General features: G+C 44.1%; 1 protein-coding gene across 2 annotated transcripts in view; it reads right to left on the reverse strand.

The window, feature by feature from the left end:
- LOC126559422 (transmembrane protein 41 homolog) overlaps positions 1-12,900 on the reverse strand; it is a 452,775-nt gene that overhangs the window by 303,550 nt on the left and 136,325 nt on the right. The window contains exon 4 of one of the 2 annotated variants that reach the window (XM_050215596.1): positions 9,656-9,665. The exons of the other annotated variant lie outside the window; for it this stretch is intronic. The gene's annotated coding sequence lies outside the window, so the exon portion shown is untranslated. Of the gene's footprint in view, positions 1-9,655; positions 9,666-12,900 lie in introns of those variants that run through there. 2 annotated transcript variants of the gene reach the window in all.

Below are 12,900 nucleotides of genomic sequence, written 5' to 3' on the forward strand. Positions count from 1 at the left end.
GATGCGCTAGATGGCAAACTGACCACCGTGAACGCCATCAGTTCAGCGTTGCCGATGATATTCCTCCGGATGAGATAGAATAGTTGATGAGGAGGTGTGTGTGTGACACGAGGTGAACCAAGGGTGACAATGTTTACATGCCATTCGAGCGGATGTGGCGAGGGAAGGAAGAGATAAAGGAAAAGAGGAATAAAGTGAGGAGAGGGTGCAATGGTGCAAGCTTTTGCACAAGAGCAAACCGAACGTCCGAATGACAGTGGTTGCGGTTTGAAGTAAAGCGGTTTCGTTGGCGTTGTTGCTATTTTGAAATAGAAATACTTCTTCCTTTCTCATGATGAGAAAATGCACGGAGTGTGAAGAGCTGCGCTGGTGTGTTTATATCGTGCGCCCGTCCTCGACACTCTCGCTGACGAATAAACAATTTTTCGAACGTCGTGAATGAAATACCATCGTTTTGGCCGTCAGCGGACGGTTATGCGTTCGGTTGTTGCCGCCTAAGCGGTCGAAATCGAGCGCAGCAGTTTCCATACGGCCCGACGTACCACCCTGACCCACCGCAACCACACAGCGGCAGCAGCAGCGTTGGATGATTGAGAGTCATGTGGTTAAATTTAGCCAATGCCGACTAAAAACAATTCTCCCACGCGACACACGAGCGCGCGCTCATCCGAGTGTTGAACGTCCAGTGTCTTGGTTTTTTTTTTTGTTGCCTAAAAAATTTCATTCTAGTTTTTGTTTTTAACAAAACAAACAAAAAATGGAGAAAAGAAGGAACACAACAAAATTTTATTTTATTTTGCAAACATTGCTTTGAATTTGCTTTTCACCTACGTGCTGTGCAAATGCGACGTACGTCGCTTGAAGGTAAGAAAAGGATGCATCAAAATTTATCCTTTATATTAATATTTTATTTCTTAACCGAATCTACAATATAAATAAACAGTAACATTTAGTATATTAAAACAAGTACGGTGTTCTCCATCGCATTCCAGCAGTGATATTCCAAGCTCGTTGAGGTCAACGTAATAATAGGCAATTCAAGATCCTCGAGACTTGCCTATTCTCGAGCCTGAATCGACCAAACAACCCCAAACCCAACGTCAATGCAGTCAAACTCGTTGTATCAAGGCTGGACTGGATTGGAGTGCAAAACATCTGCCTCTATTTTTAGGGGCAGTTTATAAACTACCTTCAAAGGATGCTGCCCCGTCATCGGATCACCCGTGGCACTATAAAAAATCATTTAAGTTAAATACAACACACCAAAACGAATAAGTATTGATAGGAGCGAGGTTCAAATCGCATCCGGAACGTTCCCTCGTAGTTGAGGATTTGACACGATACGATTTTTTGATGGTCCTAAAACGACCACCGACCAAATATTTACTCTACGGCCGATCCTCCAGAAATGGCGAGAGCATCAGATCCCAACGCACCACCTATTCATTGGCATCAAGGCGGCCCAAGATATCATAAGCTGGCACAGCCGTTGAGGGACACTCATGACGGGGTACAGTGCAAAATTAGAGTGTCCGAATCGTTCAAATTTCACCGAGGTCGTATATGTTATATTTTGCTTCAAAATCGGTTAAGAACTTCTGGTGGAACAGAGATCTGAAGGTAATTTAATTTAAAAATTTGATTTTTCATTACTTCAAGTTTGACTTCTGATACTCCAATAAGTTTCATCACGGTCAGCTTGCTGCAACTTAAGCATTGAAACATATCACATACCTGTATTTATAAACCAAGTTTGGCTTTGAATTTGGCCCAATGTGCAGAAGTATTTTACACACTCGTTAGGGCGAACAAAATTGCCCCCATAAAAAGATAGACAAAAACTCACAACAAGCTAGCTCCGGATTGCTATCAAGCGTTGTGGCACGTTCGTGGTGTTAGAACGCTTTCAGCCTGCTAATCGCTGCGAGCGAGCACATGAGCATGTGTTTGAATCTCTGTAGAGGTTTTGCATGCGGCCCCAAAAGCGACGCAAACGTGTCTGAAGGTGACGATGGACATACGAAACTTTAGCGCTCACTTCTGTCGCTTTGTGATCTCTATGCTCAATTTTTTTTTCGCTCGCTTGGTACTGACACCTTTCCAGTTAATCCACTCGCATTCACTCTAACTCTCACCCGAAAAAAAAACCTGACTGGCGTAAGGTATCTGTCAGGTACTTCAGGCTTGGTTTCGGTTCAAAAGTTTGACACCTGTCGGAAGGATTAATTTTAATTTGCACCCGACCCGGGGTCCCGTTCCACTCGTAACCCGTTGCTGAATTCGCACGAAAATCAAGTTTTCTCAGCATTCTTCTTCATCAACAAAAATTCGGGGGCCGCGAATCCGCATCCGCCGGGGAGGCCACAAAGTATGGCGCACCGTAAAGATAGAAAAAGTTCGAAGGAAGAGATACGAAGAAGAGTGTTTGCAGGAACCCCAGATGCGTTTGAGTGTGAGTTAAGATTGCTTCAATCAGGATATGCTAGAACAGAGCCTAAGAAATGGAAGAAGTTGTTTAACAGCGAGCGGAATCAGTGTTAAATGAGTTTCCAAAGAAAAGAAACGTAACAAAAGGAACCTCCGGTTAAGCTCGTTTGTCGCTGAATAAGCACCCTTAACTCTAGCAGCGATGGTTTTTCTGGTCTTTTTGTTTTTTTTTTTGCTTTCCTACATTTCCTTTTTGGCTTTAGCCCACCAAAAAGCGGTGAACGAATGGTAACCGGTGAAGCAAATACGTACCATTCTTCATATGTCAGCCGAAGCGTAAATAATTAATCGCTAACAAAGTCAACGAGCCGCTGAGCGGATAATAATTGAGCGTCACAACGGCCGGGAAAGGTGAACTGAACCGCGTCAGCTGATCATTTATTCAATCCCGGGAAGGCACACGGCCCAGATTGACAATGGAAATCTCATGCCCTGTTTGGGAAGGGTACAGGAAGAGGGGGGAAGGGAGTTGTGAAAGGGCTCAGAATTGATGCGGTATAAAATAGGTGGAAAAATGGATTTGTTAGGGTGAAATGTTTCCTTCGTTTTTCCCCATTACCTAAATACATATAGGTTGAATGATGTTACTAATTGCCCGTATTGCTAGCCATCGCACAAATAGAGAAAAATGAGAGGAAAAGGCAGAATAATTCGTACTAATAAAGATATCTTTCATCATTTTTAAGTGGTTTAAAACTTTATCAAAAAGATAGAAGAAAAGAACTGAAAAAATCAAACAATGGAAACTTTAAAGGCAATCAGAACAAAACCAACAAGCAGGCAAAGCAATAATCAAACCAGGTGCTCCAAATAAAATATTTGAATAAAAAAAAAACAGAAGAAAGCGTAAAATGGATTATTCAAATCGGCCAGATGCAAAACAGACAAAGTGATAGATTTAGTGGCGTTATTCATTAGTTTCTAAGAAAAAAAAAACTGCGTAAAACGTGAACCTCATTAACGAAGCACAATATTCCGAGATGAACACACAAAAAAATCCTTCTCGAATTTCGATTCCCGGAACGTTTAAACCCTTCTCAATGCAAACGATGTTCAACGATTGGTCGAACGGATTTGCTGCCCTCCTAAGCCGTGCCTAGTATTGACTTCTACTGCTGATTGTTAAGCTTCTTTTTTTTTGTCCTTCTCCCCCGAAACACATCGTTACCGGTAGGCTTTGACCTTGGCGTAAGAACGCACTTGAGAGTGTACGAACGACGATGGAGGCGCCTGGTCGTTGAAGCTACCCAGGTCGATGGAGGCGCCCGGTCACCCATCGGCACAGCTGCAACCTACGCGATCATAAATTCTGACGCAGCGCCCAGTTATCTGCTTATCCCGTTGATTTGTGTCCATCGGGCGACTTATCGGTGATTGTGCCCGATGCCACGCGAGCTAAGTATATTAGCTGGAGGGTGAACGTTCCACGATGGCGCGCAGAGAATGAGTTACTTTTCGATCCACGGGAAGGAAGCGAAGGAAGAAAAAAAAATCAACGGAAGTGCTTTTCCGTGTAATAGGCGTTTGTGTGCCCTTAGGTTAGGGTTTCACCTTTTGCTAGAATATTCCTTCCTGCGTTTGCTGTTTCATAAACTAAAGAAAATATCAACGCCGGCCACGACACCGGTGGTTTGCAGCCAAGCCTGGCTTTTCAACATTACTCACCACTTGTTCAAAACGTATAAAATACGCAACCAAAAGAGAGAGAGAGAAAAAAAAGTATTAATAAAAGGCTAAAAGTAGCCAAACGTTCCCTGGTGGCCCAAATGGGTAGAAGCCGACTATAAGAAAAAAATACCGGGAGGAAAAACCCTTGAAAAGGATCACTTTCAATGCGTCACCTCGGCGTGTTGCTTGTCGGCACCGTTCTTCTTCCTGGTACAGTCTCATGAAATATGCAACACATGGCATGGCACAAACCGCTCGGCACAATCGGGGCAAAACTTCGGCTAGGAAGCATACCCCCTCATTGCAACACAGGCAAAATGTGACACACACGTGTGTGTGTGAGTGTCTGATTTTCATCTGATTTTCTGGCCCTGCATGTTGTTTGCATTAAGGTGCGGTGTGATGAAAGGTGTGATACAGGGTGAAGCTGGTGTCCGTTTCTATTTCGCAACCCGTTTCCATTCCATCGCTTACGACCTGTTGGATGGGTTGCCTTGGGCAACAAACAACGACCAAAATAAGAAAAAAAAAAAAAAAAAGGATACCGCCTTCCGAAGCCAACCCTAAAGAATGTTAATTTTCCTATTCCTCCTCTAACGCGTCGGTGATTTGACTCGATTTGTTTCTTCGATGGTGGTTCAATGGGAGCAATCCGCCCGAGGTCTTACAGGCAAATATGCACTAGACGAGCTGGGGGAGAAGAGAGAAGGAGAGGAGGCAAATAGGCGAGGGTACAAAATGATCAATCCGAAGGTGAAGAGGTGTTTGCTCATTTGATACACCCTACTTTAGCTCGTACAATTACAAAGCTGCTCGAGTAGTTGAAGGGGTTTGGTTTAGGATGCTACGCCCAAAAACCCAATGCGTTATTAAATTCTTATTCAGTTTATTTTCTTCTATTGAAGAATATAACTGCTTACGGTTATCTATAACTCAAGGCAAGTCACATGGATAAGCAAAAAAAATTATGGAGCGAACTACCTAACTACAGGATGTTGGTAAATTACGGATTATTATTACTACAAACGTCTGCCTTTAAGGCACAACATAAAAGTATCTTCAAGGTTTAACTTAATAGTTTCTGCTAGCAACAATATACGAGAAACAAGAAAGGAAACTAAGGGAAGAGAATATACCTCCTTGTCAGAGTATCAGCTGGATGTGACTGTCTTGAGGTGGGAGCAGAGTTCTATTACCTTGGTACGATCGTACTTTCGGACAACAACGCAAGCAGCGAAATTCAAAGCAGCATTATTTAGGGGAATCGAACCTACTACTGACTCCACAAACTCCTGCAATCCAGAAGACTCCAACAATGCGCGAAATGCACGGGTACGAGTCCTGGGCTATGCTGGCGGAGGTTGTTTGGCCGTTGCTGATATCCTGACAGTAGTCAAAACCCGGTAGGATACGATGGCTGGGCCACGTGATGAGGATCCCGGTCTCATGTCCCACCAGGAAGGTGTTCGCTACTAGGCGTAGAGGCGCCTACAGCGAGGTCGTTGGCTGGATCAAGTGGAGTCAAACCTGTTCGGAGTCCTAGACCTTCCTAGACCGAGTTTCCTGGCTGACCATGTCCACGCCCCCCTCAATGAATGCAAAAGTATGTTAGAAAGTTCTACAACAGGCTTGCAATATTCTACTCTCTATTCGAATCATTCCTCCAAGTGATTTCAAACTTAGAAGTGGATGGAAAGCTTGCCAAATGTATAGTTATGCGGCCTGTTGCTTACGAAAAGCAACTTTATTGATTCAGCATCGCTAGGGCTCATTGTTCATTTCGATAATGTTCAAGTGGCACTTACTACTCATTCGATGTCCTGGATAAATAATGGCTGGCACCTCCTCATCAGACGCATTTTCTGGTCTGCTTGACAAACGAATTACCTTTCATCGACAATTTATTCATCAGAATTAAATGAACGAATGAAGGACAGCAGCAGAGTCTGGGGCATTTTAACTCCGTTGACCGTTTTCGTACGCTTTTTGATCGAGTGTGGCTCGCGCAGTTTTTATCGTAGTCCATTTTGTTTCGGTTTTTGGTGCAGCTGCTTCAAAAACACGTCGGTAAATGTTTATGCATGTTTATTGAAGCATTTTTTTATGATATTGTTTGAAGCAATTAAACGATGTTTGGCACATTATCGATGCAGTTGCCTCCCGATAGCAGTGTGCTGTGTTGTGGCACAAATCTTCCACAGCCGAGCTCACCCAGAATAAGTTGCACTTCAATTGAGGGAAAAGAAAATGTCTACCGTTTATCTAGCATATAAGCTAGAAGGAATGTGAAAGCTGAAATTTTTGCACAAGCAGCATTCGGTTTTACTTTACCATTTGCAGCGAATAGCACGAAAACCCCGCTTTGCTTTGTACACAGCCAGTCCGGATCGTTAGTCCGAACAAACAGTTTCGTGTGTAATCTTTCCGACGGGAAAAACAAAACTAATGCACCCATATGCAGGCAACTGTTTACAAATCCGTAATTCAATCCTGCAGCAAAGGGAATGCATGCGGGATCCTTGGCGTCCCTGTCGCCATGCGATTTGGACGGATGCACATTCCACATCCTTACTGTCCTTCCAAGTGGCACAATGGGCACTTTGAAGGAAACTTTGGATACGAAATTCTACCAAAGTTGCTACTAACTCGTGCTTTTTTCTGGTGGTAAAATCTTCCTAACATGGAATGATTTCTACTCTTATCAGTTGACAATGTGCAATGCTAAGCCATGCTGCGACATTTGTTTACATGCAATGTCCGGTGGCACAACCATATAGATTACTGACACATTCAGCAGAGAGGCTTCAAACGGAACGGAAACGGATCGGCTTTTGACGAGCCTTTCAACATTTCGGGTTTGTCTAATGGAAATGTCTCGGTGGTCATTTTACCAAGCATGCTGGCATTTTTATCCTGATCCAGTATTAATTACAAAACCATTCGGGAACAAAAAAATCCCCATCCTGACCTTTTTCCTCTGTTCATGCATTTTTTTTTTTTGTTGGTGTAAGAAAAACTTGAAGGCTTCTTATTACAAGCTCTTTTTCCCTGATGTTTTCAACGAATTTCCAAGAATCCCTTAATCCCTCAAGAAGTCGTTTTTAGTCATGGTTTTCTACTACTTCTAGCAACAGCAAAACGACTCTGAATTGTCGACTGCTTCGTTGAATGATTGTTGATACTCTCCACAACCAAACTTCCATGATTCTTCCGAACGATTTTTGCGCAAAACGCGCTGCTTCCATTTCGTACGGTCGTGCAACCAGTGTGCTCCTTTCTGGCTCTACTGTACGACAAGGTAACGGTCCAGGAGTTCGCCTTTGCGATCATTGGTCGCTACTTCCAGCTGGTGTTGTTGATTCTCGATTACTTCCTACCCAGCATATCGGAGACACACGGATTTTGTATGCAGCTTGTGTTATTGTTTCATCTTTGATATTCTGCATAAACATGTTTTTTTTCGATTCTTTTTCAATATCGTCAAACATGCATATCAATTAGGCATTGTCTTAAGTATACCGAGTGAAACCCGATAATAGTGGTGCAGTTATTCACCTTCAAACAGACAGAATAAAGATTAACCAATTCTCAACTATTCATTTTACTCGGAAGGTTAGATCACGTATTTTTCATCGAGCAAGCGAACAAAACGAGAATAGCAACAACAAAAATGCTGCATCATACATAAATAAAAACGGAAAGCACACATCAAGCTTACTAATGGAGACGCCCGGTACCCATGGAGACGCCCAGTACTCGATGAGAACGCCTATTATCATACTTTGAATATGAAACATGTACGCATTGCTCGAATATCGTAGCATCGTCGCCGCTTGTATCTCTTTGTGGGGCACAGGGACACCCCATACGCCTCGCCCCTATTTGCACAGGTGAGCCTTCAGCTTGAAGCATTTTGGCTCTCATTTGTTACTTACACATCTATAATTCACTGTTTTGCCCCGGTAAAAGTGAAAATTGTAGCGATATCATACGACACTTACTGTCGGTATCGTATAGTATGCACTGATCTCAAATTTATATTACCTCGCGCGAAAATTACGTGAGTGTTGCGTTCTAGAGTTTTTTTTAAATATAATTGTTCTGAGAGGCTGAACTTTTATATGATGCCGGTCTTCACACGACAGGACTGGTTTTTTAAGTCCAATCCAGACCATTCTCCCTGTAGTGAGTACTAAGCCCATTCAATGGCCGGCATGTTCATAAAATAAAAGCACATTGTATTACAAAGCCATACAAAGAACCATTTTGTTCTACTCGGTGCATACTTTCAGGTGCAGTTTTATGTTGTTTATTTCGCTGTTTTGCTCGCACAAAATGAAGCAAGAAAAATCCAACGATTAAGTATTACGCTCTGTGCATTTGTGTGTGTGTGTGTGTGTGTGTGTGTGTGTGTGTGTGTGTGTGTGTGTGTGTGTGTGTGTGTGTGTGTGTGTGTGTGTGTGTGTGTGTGTGTGTGTGTGTGTGTGTGTGTGTGTGTGTGCACAGTTGATGCTTAAGGTTTGTTTTTATCTGTAACGGACGGACACGCGCTTCATAGTCTTCCTTCAGTTTTTTTTTTTTCTCAGTCGTCACATAAACCACTGAAGTGCCTCACAAGTTGATTATCGCTTATGAAAAGAACACACACACGCAAGCAAGCAAGCAAGCCCCACTTATTACCAATTTACTCACGTGCTTATATAGAGCCACATGAGTAGGTCGACATTTTTTTTCATGTCCTGTTCTTGTGCTTTTTTTTATTCCTATTGTTCGTCCAGGTATATGGTTCTTTTGTGCTTTGCTCTTTTTATTTCTCCACTTTCATCTCTTAACCATCGGCCAAACCAGCTTCAGTTGGTGTTTTCTTTTGTGTTTATCCATTTATTTTTATGCGCCCTGCGCGCGATCCGTTGTCAGTTTCCAGCTTCAATATCCCGTTGGCGGTACATCATGTGAGCGAGTGCTCACGACCGGTCACATAAGCCATCAGCCATCATCGTCACCATCATCGTCGGCCTGCTCCTGCCTGCATAATATGCGCTGCGACATCAACCGCACGAACGCTGGCTTCGCTGGTGGTTTTACTTTTCTGTTTTGTTGTTCTTTTTTTTTTGTTTTGGGATCTTCCCTCTACTCCTCCCTCACACTGATGCGTACCCTCCTCGTCACTGATATACGTTTTTCCCACGCCTGTTTACTACTTCCTTTACTGTCTGCTCTACACCGTAAGGGTCCTCTAGTGGATGCCCCCGAGGGGTACGAATAATTTGCTCCGTTCGCGACGAGGCTACCGGTTGTGCTGGTGTGTGCTGGCTCACGCTGACGGCACCAGTGCGGGGCGGTAGGATGAAGCGTGCGAAAATTATGTTCTATTTATACACAATAATCGTAAAAAAGCACCAAAAAGATGAGTTTTCCGCCAAAAATCCAATCCGAACCCGCTTGCGCTGGTCGTGAGCACGGGTTTTTGTATCTTCCTCCCACATCCCCATACAACACCCTCTCCCTCTCTTTCTCTCCTTCTCCACCTTCTCCTCTTCCTCCCTCGCATCCTTTCTCCCCAAACTGTCTACGCCCGTCCACTCGCCGTTGGCGATGGGGACTTAAGAAACTCATCAAACGCACACCGGCACACGGCGACCATCTACCTTTAGTGTCATTTCGCCGGCTCTAGCGCTCAGAGCGCACCTTTATTTGCTTTGCGTTAGTATATTTACACCGATCCGCGCCCGCTTCCGCTCCCTCACTCCCCCCCCCCCCCTCTCCCGGGGGCGATGAGCAGTAGTTTTTGGCAGCTATTCGCCTTCGCTCAACCGGCCGGATCACAGCATTGTCTGCTCTGTCATCACCATAGATTGCTCAAGCAAAAGGAAAGATTTGCCATTTTTTCTTTCGCCATTTTTACCTTTCGGCAGCGTTCTTGTTCTGTTCCCATACCTTAGCCAATCAAAGCCTGAACCTGAAAATGTTTGCAAAAGCAGCGCCCGTCGGCCTGGGACGCAAAAACGCGGCAGATTAGTGCGCCGTAAAGTTTTCCCGTCCCAAGCCACGGGGCCATCGTCAGCTGTGCTGCTGCCGCTGTTGCATGGTGGTGATGGTGTGAATTTTAATGGATCGCCTCAGTAAAACGCTCGGCTCGGCTGATCGACCCCGGCGGGTGTTGTAGAGGCACGGGCACGGGGATCCGATAAATTCGGCTGCTCAAGTTTCTAACGCCGCTCCACCCCATCCAGCCCGCACCGTAACACTTCTTGAGGTTTTGCGGTACATTTCTTAATTTCATTTCGCGCTTCAAGGCTCCCGTTAGGTACGGCAGGCCCATCGAAAGACGTGGCTGTGTGGAATGGGGTAGACGAACGAAGCTCTCATTGTTTAACCCTCACGATCAGCAGTCAGAGACAATCCCAATTTTCCGAACGCCTAAGATAATGAAGTCACGCAGACTGGTTGAGGGCGCGTAAAACGCGTGGCCTAGAAATACCGATGAAAACCACCGGTGGTCGGTCGACCGTATCGGTTGGCTGGTATCGATTACGGAGTGCCAAATCGTGCGTGGCTCGTTGGTAGCTCAACAGTCTTTGCTCCACCAAGTTCGCACGAACGTCCGGCATGTGCAGCGTCAGTACGAATACCGGGAAATCGAGCGCACCGAGCGTACCGAGTACACATCGGAACAAAAATCGTGCAGACTGGGTTGGAATTTGACCTCTCCGTTTCTCCACGTCCGCACACGAAGCAATGCATTTCGGATGTTGACCAGCTTGCTTGAACGGTGGTGAAATAAAGCAGATTCGATCGACATTAGTCACACGGTACACCGTTTCCTTGACGTCAGCAGGAACGGGAATGTTAAGCGGTTACGGTTACGAGTGTACGAGTGTGTTGAGAATTGCTAGAACTCGTCGCTACACGACTTATTGCCAATCTTGCTGTTGCTTATTGGCGAGATGAGAGAACGCACCCAGCATCCCCTTGACCTGAATTTAGTTTTGCTTCTTCTCTTTCTTCTTGTTCGTTTTTTTCCTTCAACAGTTTTATGCAATTTCATAGCCCAACAGGTGGAAAAATTAAATACGACTCTCTGCCGGGGTAAAAAAAAACACTAAGCAGCAGCTGATGTATGTGAAACATTTTTATGGCCCAGCTTACAAATGAGCTTTGCGTCACTCACACTACGCTCGCGATTGGAATGTCTTAAATGCTGTTTGCAGTAATATTACCACCCAACTAGATTAGTGCGCATCATGTCTTGATGAATGTAGATCGGAAGTATTTATTCGCTACTCCTCCACACGCACACACACACACACAATTGCATGAGGAAGTGGAGGAAAGAGGAACGTGTGGAAACACACTGCACACTGGGACGGCGTAGCAAATTCAAGCAAGATTTTTTCTCTTGAAAAATGTTACCGTAAAAAAAATTAAGAAAAACAAATTAAAAAAGATTTACAGTACGTAACACACATTCCTCTCCATTGCCCTCAAATTTTGTTTTATCATCCTTGAAGATGCTTTATCGCTCTTCAGCTCGGTTTGTTGTTTTAAGCTTAACCTAGGTTTCGGATTGTTCCTTTAGTGTGGCCCAGTTTTTCATCACTCTAACTCGTTTAAAACATCGATTGTGGCAGTTGAATCCAGTGTGGATTTATTTTTTACCTCAAATAAATACCTCAAAGGTGCTGTGGCTGGTCAAATTGTGTCTACTAAATCTGTCATCCTCATCCTCGTCATTTCGTCCATGAACATTGTTTCGCGTTAAAACTGTAGAACCATTCTCGGATTTTTTTCCCATTCGTTGTACGAAATGACCAATCACTGTCCCATCGTGCGTTAGTATGAAGTGAAAATTAACTTTTAAGTAAAGCGAAAAACGTAACGTAAATCTGTGCATCGTATAAGCTTTACAGGTGATAGAAGAGAGAGACAGAGAGAGAAAGAGAGAGAGAGAGAGAGAGAACAAACCAAAAAATCTGAAAAAAATATAAACCTCCCCTATGGAAAACCCTGTGGTACTAAGTGTCAGATTTATAGGAATTTTTGTGCAAATCTATATTTATCCGCACGCTCTCTCACTCTCACCCTTATAAACAGAAACTCACACACGCACACACGCGCATATAAAAATATACATCTTCTTACATTCATACGCTTGCGGGGTCGTTTGCCACTCGTTACGATTATTGTTTTGGCACGAACGGTAATGCTTGATTTTCAGCAGAATATTTCATCGGAAACGACACGTAACGCGACAAATGGCATATCATCGGTGTTTGTTGTGTAACTGGGAGTGGGAGTGGGCGACAACGGGATAGAGAAGGTTAAAGGAGGGGTGGGGAGGAGGGGGGGGGGAGGATGAGGGTTAAAATATAAACACAATCTAGAGACGCAAATCTATAAGACCAAACCGAATCGCCCACGATCGTTTGGCTGGGAAAATGTGTTTAGCACACGTTTCGAAGAACAGGCTGAAAAAGGGAAGGGTGGGAGGAGGAAAAGGTAAACCGGATTCGAGGTAAAACACACAAAAAGAAAACAATCGTCCGAAACAATGACAATAAAAAGTTTTTTTGATTTTCGCTCGTCCTCTCTATCTCTCTCTCTCTCTCTCCGTCTCTTTCTCTTTTATTCTTTAAATATGGCTGCCTAGTAGTCTAGTGGCTGCGATCGTTCGTTAGGACATTTCAGGTCGCGTGTGCAGTATGTCACACAGAAAAGCGATTTTGAGCAATTGTCAGCGATTCC

The sequence above is a fragment of the Anopheles maculipalpis genome, chromosome X (genome assembly GCF_943734695.1).
Source record: "Anopheles maculipalpis chromosome X, idAnoMacuDA_375_x, whole genome shotgun sequence".
Lineage (NCBI taxonomy): Eukaryota > Metazoa > Arthropoda > Insecta > Diptera > Culicidae > Anopheles > Anopheles maculipalpis.